Source organism: Pan troglodytes, chromosome 3 (genome assembly GCF_028858775.2).
Source record: "Pan troglodytes isolate AG18354 chromosome 3, NHGRI_mPanTro3-v2.0_pri, whole genome shotgun sequence".
Lineage (NCBI taxonomy): Eukaryota > Metazoa > Chordata > Mammalia > Primates > Hominidae > Pan > Pan troglodytes.
The window spans coordinates 17476229-17490386 of record NC_072401.2 but is presented as its reverse complement, the minus strand read 5'-3'; the positions used below and the strand labels follow the sequence as shown (position 1 = coordinate 17490386).

General features: G+C 43.9%; 1 long non-coding RNA gene across 1 annotated transcript in view; it reads left to right on the top strand.

The window, feature by feature from the left end:
• The first annotated feature begins 9717 nt into the window (after positions 1 to 9717).
• The window catches only part of LOC129143703 (uncharacterized), an 87957-nt gene continuing 83516 nt past the window's right edge, over positions 9718 to 14158 (top strand). Inside the window, exon 1 of the long non-coding RNA XR_008547459.2 lies at positions 9718 to 10209. This is a non-coding gene — a long non-coding RNA (uncharacterized LOC129143703). The remainder of the gene's footprint in view (positions 10210 to 14158) is intronic.

The following is a 14158-nucleotide window of genomic DNA, read 5'->3' as shown; positions in this document are numbered from 1 at the left end:
AGGGAGCAGTCAGAATGCAGGCGGGGAGGGAGGAAAAAGCCAGGCAAGCTTTCCTGTGAAGATTGCGTGGCGTTTAGAGGGAGAGAGAGCCTTATAAAGAGCCCAGAGGTGCCTCTTCCTGTCTACTCTGAAGTTGCTGCAGATGAAGAGGATGCTGTAAAAAACAAGTGATGGAGCCGAGCAAGGTGGCTCATGCCTGTAATCCCAGCACTTTGTGAGGACGATTGGGGTGGATCACCTGAGGTCAGGAGTTCAAGACCGGCCTGGCCAACATGGAGAAATCCTGTCTCTACTAAAAAATACAAAAATTAGCGAGGCATGGTGGCGGGTGCCTGTAGTCCCAGCTACTCTGGTGGCTGAGGCAGGAGAATTGCTTGAACCTGGGAGGTGGAGACTGCAGTGAGTCAAGATGGCACCATTGCACTCCAGCTTGGGCAACAAAAACAAAACAAAACAAACAACAACAACAACAACAAAATGAGTGATGGTGGCTTCTCAACTGGCCTTTCTCCAGAAGCCTCCAAGACCAAAGGCAAAGGTTCTTCAACTGCATAGGGAAAGGAAAACTCAAGGGCAGGTCTTCTTAGATTGCCCCCAGATTTCTTGCAGGGACAGCTTAATTGCATGAGGTCCATGAAACCTCACGGCATGTTATCAATAGATAGTCAGCATCCTCTACATCTTCCCCAGCTTTACTGAGGTATAACTGACAAATAAAAATTGCATACATTTAAAGTGTACAACATGATGTTTTGATATACTTACATGTTGTGAAATTACCACAATCAATCAAGCTGATTAACATAGTTACCTTTTTTTGTGGTGATGATACTTAAGATGTACTCTCCTAACAAATTTCAAGTAGGTAATACATTATTATTAGCTATAATCACCATGCTGTGTATTAGTTCTTCAGAATGTATTCCTCTTATAACAGAAAGTTTGAGCCCTTGGGCCAACCCCATTTCTCCACCCCTCTGGGTCCTGGTAACTACTCTTCTGCTCTCTGTTTCTATGACATAGACTTCTTAAAATTCCATATGTAAATAAGATCATGCAGATAAACATGATAGAGAGAGTATCCTCTACATTTGAAGCCTGAAGCCAGCTGCTATTTCCTGAATGACACCCGGCTATGGGGGATACAGACCCTGACTTGCCTCTGGCCCCCGCTTCCCAGTGCAGAGATGATGTCACCTAAAGAGGAGCTTTTCCTTTCCTCTGCCTGCACAGACAATGATTAAATAGATCCAAGCTATTTTTTGTGTGTGTGTGTTGATATTTCTTTATGAGCAAAATAGATGATTCTATTTTAAAAGTAGAATTATTAAAGTCATATATGTAATTGATTAAACAAGTTCAAATATAAAAAGATAAATAATGAAAAGTCTCCCTAACTCCTCAGAAATCACTACAATGAACAGTTTTGTGTCTCTTCTTAAAAATTTTCTATACATGATAAAGTACATTTGTATATATGTATTTAAAATTTTTTCATTTTTAGGGCAGGTGCGGTGGCTCACCCCTGTAATCCTAGCACTTTGGGAGGCCGAGGCGGGTGGATCACGAGGTCAAGAAATTGAGACCATCCTGGCCAACATGGTGAAACCCCATCTCTACTGAAAATACAAAAATTAGCTGAGGTGGTGGCATGCACCTGTAGTCCCAGCTACTCGAGAGGCTGAGACAGGAGAATTACTTGAATCCGGGAGACAGAGGTTGCAGTGAGCTGAGATCGCACCACTGCACTCCAGCCTGCCAATAGAGTGAGACTCTGTCTCAAAAAAAAAAAGAGAAAAGAAAAATTTTTCATTTTTAACATATGTGGGATAATGCATTACATACCTGTTTTAGGCTCCTTGCATTTTTTTTGCACTTAATTTATAGAATAAGTTCCATTGCACATAATCCAAAACCAAACTACCCTGCATAATAAACTGAATTTGTTGACCTACATAATTAGAAGTTCAGAGAAAGAGCTTGATTCAAGGTGGATTTGACTCAGTGGCTTAACTATGTTATCAGAGATATGGTTTCTCTCTGTCTGCTTTGCCTTTCATGGTATTATTGTTAAGGCTGGCTTCCCATCCCAGCTGTCATATGACTTGTTAACATCCCCAGGGCTACATACCTGCATGTCCATAGGTAGGCAGAAAGAGAGAGAGTTATTTCTTGAAGTTCTCTCAGAAGAGCCAGAAAACATTAATTTTAATGTTTTTTCACTTGGAGGCTCAAGTCAACAATTTTCACATCTTATTGGCATGAATTGGTTCATGTGCCTCCATTGGAACCAATCTCCTTAGAAAAGGATGGGGTTACATGAATTCATTAGATTTGAGCCAAGGAAGGACTCACCTTAGAGCCAGGGGTGGAGTTATCATTTTCCAAGCATATGGGCTGTGAGTGGTAGGTGTGGCTATCCAGGCAAAAAATAAAATATTTAGCACAAGTACTTAACATCGTGTTGGGAATATCTCTCTGTAGCTGTATAGCTAGAGATATTTTCTTTTAAAAAATAAAATTGTCAGCATAGGGCTAAAGTATGTAGATACAATATTATTTCACCAATTCCTTACTAATGAACATTTAGGTGATTTCCAAATCTTTCCTGATATAAAGCCATGCTTTAGTGAATTTTATACATGCATTTTTGCATACATATGGATTATAGGTATATCTGTTGGCCAAATTCCCAGAAGATGGGTTGGAGAATTTAATCAGCATACATTTAGTTACAGAGAATCAAATGTTTTCCAGGGGGTAAAGACTCAAGTTTGAACTTTCAGGAATGATTGTCAAAGTTACACTATTGGACTGATCCACCAAAGGAGCTGCTGCCTAACTGGGAAGTTGCCTTGCAGATGTCAGCTCCCAGAATCCCACCACCACAGAGCCATGATCAAGAAGCACCAAGATCAGGAATCAGTGATGATCAGGAAGCCACTGCTGCTCCAGAATTATCCTGTGCCAGTAAAATGGATGTTATATGCTGTGAGCTTTGATACCCACAAAGCTAGTGACCATAAATACAGCAGGAGCAAATGTCAGCTTCATTTTTTGCCTTCCAAATCTCATATGGTACTTCTGATTGATGGAATCTCATTCACACTAGAAACCTTATCTGCAAGGGAATCTGGGAAATGCATGGCTTCCTGGCTTCCACTGTCAAGGAGGCACCCTGGGAGGAGAAAGATATGCATTCCAGTCTCTCACATGTCACGGAGTGTGCATTTTTAATTGTGCTAGATCCTGCCAATATTCTTAATGTATATATATATATATATACACACACACACACACACACACACATATACACACACACACACACACATTTCTTTGCTGCCTTTGTAGAACTAAGATCTCTATAGCCAAAATGGCCCCCATTCCAACTTCATTGTGACTCTATAGATCAAAAGCAATCCTTCACAGCCTGTATTGATTAAAAAGGATGAGCTTCCTTTCAACTGCAGCAAAGAGATGAGCTTCTGACTCGTTAGCCATTGTTGATCATTTCTATGGGCCTGATTCTGTACCAGTTAATTCTCACTTCTTCCCTACAAAGTAGTTTTCATCATCTGCAGGCTGGATATGCAGACAGCGCTCATAGGTAGAGCCCCAAAGGACTGGCTTCTCTTTTAATTGCTGGGTGACTGTATGTACCAGTTGTTAAATATTTTGAGTATCACTTTTGATCATTCCTAATTTATAGATACGAAAACTGAGGTTCTAAAACATTAGGGCATTTCCCCAAGATCAGAGGGGTGGAAAGTAATGAGAATTTGAGCCCAGTGGTGTATGGCTCCAAAGGTTGTTTTTCTACCACACCCACTGCCTTTCTGCTGAATCAAACATTAATACAAAAATGCTTATATAGTATGGTGTAGTTTAATAAAGGCTCTGCTTTTAAGACACAGCTCTTAGTGTTGGTGAATATATTTTCTGGGCACAAATATTGAGACACAATTTTATGACAGATCGTCCAGCAGAGCTCACTGAGGAACTGTCACAAAACTACAGGGTAAGACCCTGTTATATAATATGACCCAAACCAACCTCTCCACAGCCTCATCTCTGCCCCTCCAGCCCCAGGGCCCTAGATGCCACATACTCACTGTACCACGTCCTTACCCTTGCCTGGACTTAGGGGTGAAGTGCCCTTTTCCTAAAGGATGCCATGCTTCAAAGCCAGCTCAAGAAGATACCTCTTCAGGGGAACCTTTACTGACATCCTCAGAAAGAGTTTTGTTTTTTGAAATGGAGTCTTGCTCTTGTCGCCCAGGCTGGAGTGCGATGACACAATCTCAGCTCACTGCAACCTCCACCTCCCGAGTTCAAGCAATTCTCCTGCCTCAGGCTCCCGAGTAGCTGGGATTACAGATGCATGCCACCACACCGGGCTAATTTTTTTGTGTTTTTAGTAGAGACAGGATTTCACCGTGTTAGCCAGGCTGGTTCGAACTCCTGTCCTCGTGATCCACCTGCTTTGGCCTCCCAAAGTGCTGGGATTACAGGCATGAGCCACCGCACCTGGCCAGAAAGAGTTCTTATTTCCTCTCACCTTGTAATTGTATCTCTTTCATACTCCTGACTAAAGGTAGAATCTTCTGCCTTTTCATCCCCCCACCATCAAGCTGTGATTTCTTAAAAATTATATCTTAATCATTTTTGGCATTCCTTGGTGCCTGTCATATAATGCATAAATTTAGAAGCGGGGGAGGGAGGTGGGGGGGCAGGTGTGGCTGCCTGTTTTTCCAAGTGGAAGGCTAAGATGGTAAGGTTGTCTGTGTTATCCATTTCTTCTACTGTAACTGAAAACTTGTACTTTGAAAGCCAATATATTGTCAACTATTCTAGAATCTTAAGTAGTTTCTTTATATAGAGCAGAGAAAGCAGTAAATTGCAATGGGATAGAGAACAGGCTTTGGAGTGAGAAACTCCTGGATTTGAATCTCAGCTCTGCTACTTGCTATGTTCATGACTTTGAATGACAACCTCCTTCAACTTTAGTGTCTGCACTGGTAAAATGGGGATGATAGGAGCGCTTATTCCATAGCCTAGTGTGAGGCTTAATGCACATAAAGCACCTAGAGCAGTGCCTGACAGTGTCATCTAGTAGGGACACTAGCAGAAATTGATGAAGAGAAGTTTCAAATATGCCATTTTCACACTTCTGTCCCAGAAGAAGCATTAGAATATTGCTTTCAGATTTTCATTTTGTTAAAATGCCAGAATTCAAGAATTTTGCTTAATGGGTGAAATATATTGCTCATATATTTGGAGCAATCATTAGAAATAACCTTTCCAAGAGGCACCAACCACCATCCATCCATATGAAGGAGAGCTAAGCCGCAAGAAATGGATGAGGATGTTTTTTCTCATCTCCACTGCAGCTTGTTGCTAGGTACAATCCCTCCAGGAGGTTAATATCTTGATCCTTGGGTAAAACAAAGATATAACTCATAAGAAACAGAAGCACAAATGGAACCACAGCTGAGCATGGAGCAAGGGAGGAAAATTTGCAAAGTAGAGATTTAAAAGTTTCATGGTACCATGTAAGCTCTGCGATAGGGACCTGGGATAGAGTGCTGGCAACACCACTAATTAATTATGGGAAAGCCATTTTCCATCCAAGCCCATTTTTCTCACGGGCAGGTAGGGGAAGAACAATAATTTTTTCTCCAATTCTCATAGGTTCGTAGTTGGAATGGACCCCTGTAACAATAGACAGATTAATTAAAAAAACACATTTATTAACATGTATATTTTATATATACATGGGAGATACCAGGGAATGAGTAATTCTCATAGAGGTGAATTTGAATTACAGCTTATATAGTATCTTTAACAAAGTACAGTAAAATTTTAGAGAAGCGACAAAACAAAGGAAAGGAACTTTGAATGTGCAGAATAGCAACTTGTGGAAAGGTAAACTAAGGGCACTTAACGGCAAGTTAGGAAAGCTGGTTAATGTAGATTCCACTGCTGCCATCTCCACCGGCTAATGTTGTCTTAAAGGGTTAACATTTCTTCTCTCTGGTAGGTGAGGGCATGGAAACCCTTTGCCTTTGCACATTTATATCCTGCTTTTAGGCACATGAAGGGCAGAGTGCTTTCCTGCATCTCCTCCTTCATTGCCTTTGGCTCAATAATCCTATATACTTTGGTGTGGCATATTCTGGTTTCCAATAGGCACAAAAGTTCCCATGTCTTACACCTTACCGGGGTTTTCAAAGCACTACTCAGATGCAGAAAATTTGATATTAACAAGGTTAAGAAGCATCAACCAACCCCTCTGTTTCTTGATAGCACCTTTGTTACCGGAAAGGGGCCTTTCATGCGCGTCCGTGTGAAGAGACCACCAAACAGGCTTTGTGTGAGCAACATGGCTGTTTATTTCACCTGGGTGCAGGCGGGCTGAGTCCGAAGAGAGTCAGCGAAGGGAGATAAGGGTGGGGCCGTTTTATAGGATTTGGGCAGGTAAAGGAAAATTACAATCAAAGGGGGTTTGTTCTCTGGTGGGCAGGAGTGGGGGTCGCAAGGTGCTCAGTGGGGGTGCTTTTTGAGCCAGGATGAGCCAGGAAAAGGACTTTCACAAGGTAATGTCATCACTTAAGGCAAGGACCGGCCATTTACACTTCTTTTGTGGTGGAATGTCATCAGTTAAGGCGAGGCAGGGCATATTCACTTCTTCTGTGATTCTTCAGTTACTTCAGGCCATCTGGGCGTATAGGTGCAAGTCACAGGGAATGTGATGGCTTGGCTTGGGCTCAGAGGCCTGACATTCCTGCCTTCTTATATTAATAAGAAAAATAAAACAAAATAGTGTTGAAGTGTGGGGGCAGCGAAAATTTTTGGGGGGTGGTATGGAGAGAGAGAATGGGCAATGTTTCTCAGGGCTGCTTCGAGCGGGGTTAGGGGCGGTGTGGGAACCTAGAGTGGGAGAGATTAAGCTGAAGGAAGATTTTGTGGTAAGGGGTGATATTGTGGGGTTGTTAGAAGAAACTTTGTTGTGTAGAATTATTGGTGATGGCCTGGATACGGTTTTGTATGAATTGAAAAACTAAACGGAATAAGAGAGGAGAAAAACAGGTATAAAAGGTCTAAGAATTGGGAGGACCCAGGACATCTGATTAGAGAGTGCCTAAGGAGATTCAGCGTAGTCCTGCCAGCAAAGATTATTTATTTACTTTAAGAGTTAAGAGTGGCAGTTTGGGGATAGCACCAGGAGATATCAGCTGTGATGGCTTGGAGAAACAGTCTAAACTGGCAGTGTAAACAAGAGCAGGTCATGTATGAGTAGCTGAGAACGGTGAATAAGAGTATGACTAGACAGAAGATAGTAGGGATGACAAGTTTTTTGGGGCACAGTCCAAGTTGGTCTGGTGTCTGGAATGAGACTGGGGCCTAATGAAAAGGAGCGTCTATACAGGAGCTTAAATGGGCTGTACCTTGTAGCATTCCAAGGACAGGCCTGAATTCAGAGAAGCGAAAGTGGTAAAAGTATTGTCCAGTCCTTTTTAAGTTGGTGGCTGAGCTGGGTGAGGTGTGTTTTTAGTAGACCATTAGTCTGTCACTGAATACTAAGAGCCTGAAAAACTGCTTGGCTGATTTGACTAATAAAGGCTGGTCTGTTATCAGACTGTATAGAGATGGGAAGGCTAAACTGAGGAATTATGTCTGACAGAAGGGAAGAAATGACTGTGGTGGCCTTCTCAGACCCTGTAGGAAAGGCCTCTACCCATCCAGTGAAAGTGTCTACCCAGACTAAGAGATATTTTAGTTTTCTGACTTGAGGCATGTGAGCAAAGTCAATTTGCCAGTCCTGGGCAGAGGCAAATCCCAGAGCTTAATGAGTAGGAAAGGGAGGAAGCCTGAACAATCCACGAGGGGTAGTAGAATAGCAGATGGCACACTGAGAAGTGATCTCCTTGAGGATAGATTTCCACGATGGAAAGGAAATGAGAGGTTCTAAGAGATGGGCTAGCGGCTTGTAACCTACATGGAAGAGGTTATGAAATGACGACAGAATAGAATGGGCCTGTGAGGCTGGAAGGAGATATTTTCCTTGGTCTAAGAACCACTTGCCTTGTGTGGGAAGAGATTGATAGGTGGAAGTTTCAGCAGGGGAGTAGGTGGGAGTGACTGATGTGAAGGAGAAAAACTGGCCGTGAGGGACAGAAGTTGGAGAGCTAGCTGCTTGTCTAGCCACCTTATCAGCATAAGCGTTGCCTAGAGCAATGGGATCTGACGCCTTTTGACGCCCCTTTCAGTGAATGACCCCAGCTTCCTTTGGAAGTAAAGCGGGCTTGAGTAGAGTTTTTATTAAAGAGGCATTAATGATGGAGGACCCTTGTGTAGTGAGAAAACCTCTTTCAGCCCATATGACTGCATGGTGGTGCAGAATATGAAAGGCATATTTAGAATCAGTATAGATATCGATGCGTAGTCCTTTTGCAAGAGTGAGGACTTGAGTTAAGGCAACTAGTTCGGCTTGCTGAGAGGTAGTGGAGGGGGTCAGAGCGGTAGCCTCAATAATAGATGTGGAAGATACTACAGCATAGCCTGCCTTTGCTGGTGAGTGGCGATTAGTCCTGGTGGAACTGCCATCAATAAACCAAGTGTGATCAGGGTGAGAAACAGGGAAGAAGGAAATGTGGGGAAATGGGGTGAACGTCAGGTGGATCAGAGAGATGCAGTCATGAGGGTCAGGTGTGGTATCCAGACTAATGTGAGAGGCCGGATTGAAGTCTGGGCCAGGAACAACAGTAACTGTGGGAGACTCAACAAAGAGTGAGTATAGCTGAAGGAGCCGGGAAGCAGAAAGTATATGAGTCAGGTATGAGGAAGAAAATAGATTTTGGAAGTTATGAGAACTGTAGAGAGTGAGTTGAGCATAGTTTGTGATTTTGAGGGTCTCTAAAAGTATTAAAGCAGCGGCAGCTGCTGCACACAGACATGAGGGCTAGGCTAAAACAGTAAGGTCAAGTTGTTTGGACAGAAAGGCTGCAGGGTGCGGTCCTGGCTCTTGTGTAAGAATTCTGACCACGCTAACCATGCCTAGGAAGGAAAGGAGTTGTTGTTTTGTAGAAGGTGCTGGGGTTTGAGAGATCAGTTGGACATGACTGGCAGGGAGAGCACGTGTGTTTTTATGAGAATTATGCCGAGATAGGTAACCGATGAGGAAGAAATTTGGGCTTGATTGAAGTAATGGGGGCTGTCTGTGAAGCTTTGCAGCAGTACAGCCTAGGTAATTTGCTGAGCTTGATGGGTGTCAGGGTCAGTCCAAGTGAAAGCGAAGAGAGGCTGGGATTAAGGGTGCAAAGGAATAGTAAAGAAAGCATGTTTGAGATCTAGAACAGAATAATGGGTTGTAGAGGCAGGTATTGAGGATAGGAGAGTATATGGGTTTGGCACCACCGGGTGGATAGGCGAAAACAGTTTGGTTGATAAGGCGCAGATCCTGAACTAACTTGTAAGGCTTGTCTGGTTTTAGGACAGGTAAAATGTGGGAATTGTAAGGAGAGTTTATAGGCTTTAAAAGGCCATGCTGTAGCAGGCGAGTGATAACAGGCTTTAATGTTTTTAAAGCGTGCTGCGGGATGGGATATTGGCGTTGAGTGAGGTAAGGGTGATTAGGTTTTCATGAGATGGTAAGGGGTGCATGATCAGTCGCCAAGGAGGGAGTAGAGGTATCCTATACTTGTGGGTTAAGGTGGGGGGATACGAGAGGGAGGATATGAAGGAGGCTTTGAACTGGGGGAAATGGTGGCAATGAGGTGTGGTTGTAGCCCAGGAATAGTCAGGGAAGCAGATAATTTAGTTAAAGTGTCTCAGCCTAATAAGGGAACTGGGCAGGTGGGGATAACTAAAAAGGAGTGCTTAAAAGAGTATTGTCTAAGTTGGCACCAGAGTTGGGGAGTTTTAAGAGGTTTAGAAGCCTGGCCATCAATACCCACAACAGTTACGGAGGCAAGGGAAACAGGCCCTTGAAAAGAAGGTAATGTGGAGTCGGTAGCCTCCGTATTGATTAAGAAGGGGACGGACTTACCCTCCACTGTGAGAATTACCCAGACCTTCTGTGATGGTCCTGTAGGCTTCCGAGGCAATTGGGCGGTGTCAGTCTTCAGCTGCTAAGCCCAGAAGATCTGGGAAGGAGTCAGTCAGAGAGCCTTGGGCCAGAGTCCCAGGGGCTCTGGGAGTGGCTGCCAGGTAAGTTGAACAGTCCGATTTTCAGTGGGGTCCCACACAGATGGGACATGGCTTAGGAGGAATCCCGGGCTGCGGGCATTCCTTGGCCTGGTGGCCGGATTTCTGGCACTTGTAGCAAGCTCCTGGGGGAGGCGGCTCTGGAGGAACGCCTGGCTGCTGCGGTTCAGGCATTTGGAAGTTCTTGTGTGCTGGAGATATGGCTGGGGTTTGTCTCACAGTTGAGACAAGGAATTGCCTTTTTTCTATTATTGTACACCTTGAAGGCGAGGTTAATTAGGTCCTGTTGTGGAGTTTGAGGGCCGGAATTTAATTTTTGGAGTTTTATTTAAAGTTGGGAGCGGATTGGGTAATAAAATGTATACTAAGAATAAGACGGCCTTTTGACCTTATAGGGTCTAGGGCTGTAAAGCGTCTCAGGGTTGCTGCCAAATGAGCCATGAACTGGGCTAGGTTTTTCATATTTGATGAAAAAGAGCCTAAATGCTACCGATTTGGGAGAGGTAGGATAAAGAAAAAGGAGTATCAACCTTGACTATGCCTTTAGCTCTAGCCACCTTTTTAAGAGGAAATTGCTGGGCAGGTGGGGGAGGGCTAGTCGCGGAACGAAACTGTAAGCCGGACCAGGTGTGAGGAGGGGAGGTGATAAAAAGGTTATAGGGTGGAGGAGCAGAGGCTGAGGAAGAATTGGGACCTAGCTCGGCCAGGCGAGGAGGGGAGATGTCAGATGGGTCTGTAGAAAAGGAAGATTAGAAAGACTCAGCGATGCTTGGGGTTGGGACTGAGGGGACAGGCGGGAGGGAAAGGAGGAAGATTTGGGACGAGTTGCATTGGGCACAGAGACTAGGAAGGGACTGATGTGTAAAAGAATGCCTGGACGTCAGGCACCTCAGACCGTTTGCCTATTTTACGTCAAGAATTATTTAGATCTTGCAGGATGGAAAAATTGAAAGTGTGGTTTTCTGGCTATTTGGAACTACTGTTGAGTTTGTATTGGGGTCAAGCGGCATTGCAGAAGAAAATAAGGCATTTAGGTTTTAGGTCAGATGTGAGTTGAAGAGGTTTTAAGTTTTTGAGAACACTGGCTAAGGGAGAAGAAGGAGGAATGGAGGGTGGAAGATTGCCTATAGTGAATGAGGCAAGTTTAAAGAAAAGGGAGAGTAGAGACACGGAGGGAAGTGGTTCAGGGGTTCTTACCCTCCAGAAAAGAACAGGAGGACGGGATTGATCTCCCAAGGGAGGTCCCCTGATCCGAGTCACGGCACCAAATTTCATGCGCGTCCGTGTGAAGAGACCACCAAACAGGCTTTGTGTGAGCAACATGGCTGTTTATTTAACCTGGGTGCAGGCGGGCTGAGTCCAAAAAGAGAGTCAGCGAAGGGGGATAAGGGTGGGGCCGTTTTATAGGATTTGGGTAGGTAAAGGAAAATTACAGTCAAAGGGGGTTTGTTCTCTGGCGGGCAGGAGTGCGGGGTCGCAAGGTGCTCAGTGGGGATGCTTTTTGAGCCAGGATGAGCCAGGAAAAGGACTTTCACAAGGTAATGTCATCACTTAAGGCAAGGACCGGCCATTTACACTTCTTTTGTGGTGGAATGTCATCAGTTAAGGCGAGGCAGGGCATATTCACTTCTTTTGTGATTCTTCAGTTACTTCAGGCCATCTGGGTGTATATACGTGGAAGTCACGGGATGCGATGGCTTGGCTTGGGCTCAGAGGCCTGACAGGGCCCAGATCCAGACTCCAAAAGAAAGTTCATGGATCTTGCCCAGGAAAGAATTCAGGGCAAGTCCATAAACTAAAGTGAAAGCAAGTATATTAAGAAAGTAAAGAAATAAAAGAATGGCTACTCCATAGACAGAGCATCCCCGAGGGCTGCTGGTTGCCCATTTTTATGGTTATTTTTTGATGATATGCTAAACAAGGAATGGATTATTCATGCCCCTCCTTTTTAGGCCATATAGGGTATCTTCCTGATGTTGCTATGGCATTTGTAAACTGTCATGGGTGGGAGTGTAGCAGTGAGGACGACCAGAGGTCACTCTCATTGCCATCTTGCTTTTGTTGGGTTTTGACCGGCTTGTTTACTGCAATCTGTCTTATCAGCAAGGTCTTTATGACCTGTATCTTGTGCTTACCTCCTCTCATCCTGTTACTTAGAATGCTTCACCTTCTGGGAAAACCTAGTACCCAGCTCCTATTCAAGATGGAGTTGCTCTGATTCAAATGCCTCTAACACCTTGATGTGAGTGTTGTCATCCTGGAGGTAAAACCAGGCCGGTGATGCCTCAACTTCCTGTCCAGGAAAGGGACCTGGGATAGAGTGCTAGCAACATCACCATCTAGTTATAGGAAAGCCATTCCTGTCCAGGGACAGAAACTAATTGAAATTGAAAAGTAGGTTGAAAAATTCATATCTTGTGTTTTCTATAAGTTTTGTACATTTGTTCTGAGGTTAAAAAAAAGTTCTTAAAATAAAACACACTCCAGAAACCTCAAGTTTAAAAATGACTATATATCACTGAACATACCACTTTTTTTTTTTTTGAGATGGAGTCTCACTCTGTAGTTCAGTGGCATGATTGTGGCTCACTGCAGCCTCCACCTCCCAGGTTCAAGGGATTGTCCTGCCTCAGCCTCCCGAGTAGACAGGATTACAGGCTTGCACTACCACCCCTGGCTAATATTTGTATTTTTAGTAGAAATGGGGTTTCACCATATTGGTCAGGCTAGTCTTGAACTCCTGACCTCGTCATCCGCCTGCCTCAGCCTCCCAAAGTGCTGGGATTACAGGCGTGAGCCATCGCACGTGGCAAACATAACTTTTATTAATAAGAATAAATATTTTATTAAACCTCTAGTATTCTTTATTTTAATTGGTTTATTTCTCTCCTTCCTTCCTTCCTTCCTTCCTTCCTTCCTTCCTTCCCTCCCTCCCTCCCTCCCTCCCTCCTTTCTTTCATTTTAATGTGTGTTTGTGTGGGTGTACCACTGAAAACCCTTCATGGAATGAGGCAGATGAACGTACATGAACTTTAACATTTTATTTAATCCTCACCACAAATTGATGAAATGGGCATGTGGCCCATTTTACAGATGAAGTAATGAAGAATCAAGGAGTTCAAGTAAGCTGTCTACCTCACAAAGCCAGGAGGTGGCAGAGCCAGGATCTAAACACAAATCTGATGCCAGGACTCCCAAATTCAGGGTGTGGGAGGACCTTGACCTACAACCTCACTGTGCTGCAGAGATGAGGGTTTCCCAAGGCTGACCTGGGCAAACAGATGAGCTGAACACTTAAATGTGAATGAGCTGACATTTACACTTGACCATTTTAGTTGTGCAACGAGCAGATAGAACTGGATGTAGGGATGGGATTCAGGTAACTTTCAACCAGGAAAGAAAGAATGGTTCAAGAGAAAAAATCCAGGATACTTGACAAGAAACCCAGGAAGCATATTAGCCCTCCTGGCTGGTTATCTTAACTAAGAATCATGGACTGGAACTTCAAGGTTTCTGGTGTAGATGTTGAATCACACAGTCATTTAAGGACACCGGGGTGGAAGTGCACATTTACACGCAATTGGTGAGAAGTGTGGAAAACATTTTGTCCTTGGCTTTTATTTATGGAATCTTCTCCCTTAGCTCCAAACTTTCTAATCTCTTCTTTTCTATCAAGAAACATTACCAGAAAGTGATTGGCCCATATATGTAAGCTTCTTTAAGATTTGGGCACTTGTGAATACCACAGGTCTTTGCAGAAGGAACCTGAGATTCCTGCACTTCAAGGCTGGCCATTGAAATGCAAGCTCTTGTTTTTAAAGAGTCACTTCCAGATGGACTTCAAACTCCCTTTTGATCTCTTCCAGGCCCTTCCCCAGCATCATTCCGGAATGCTCACTTTTCCTAGAAAGTGGCTCTTTTCCATCTGGTTGTGCACAAACTACTCTCCCTT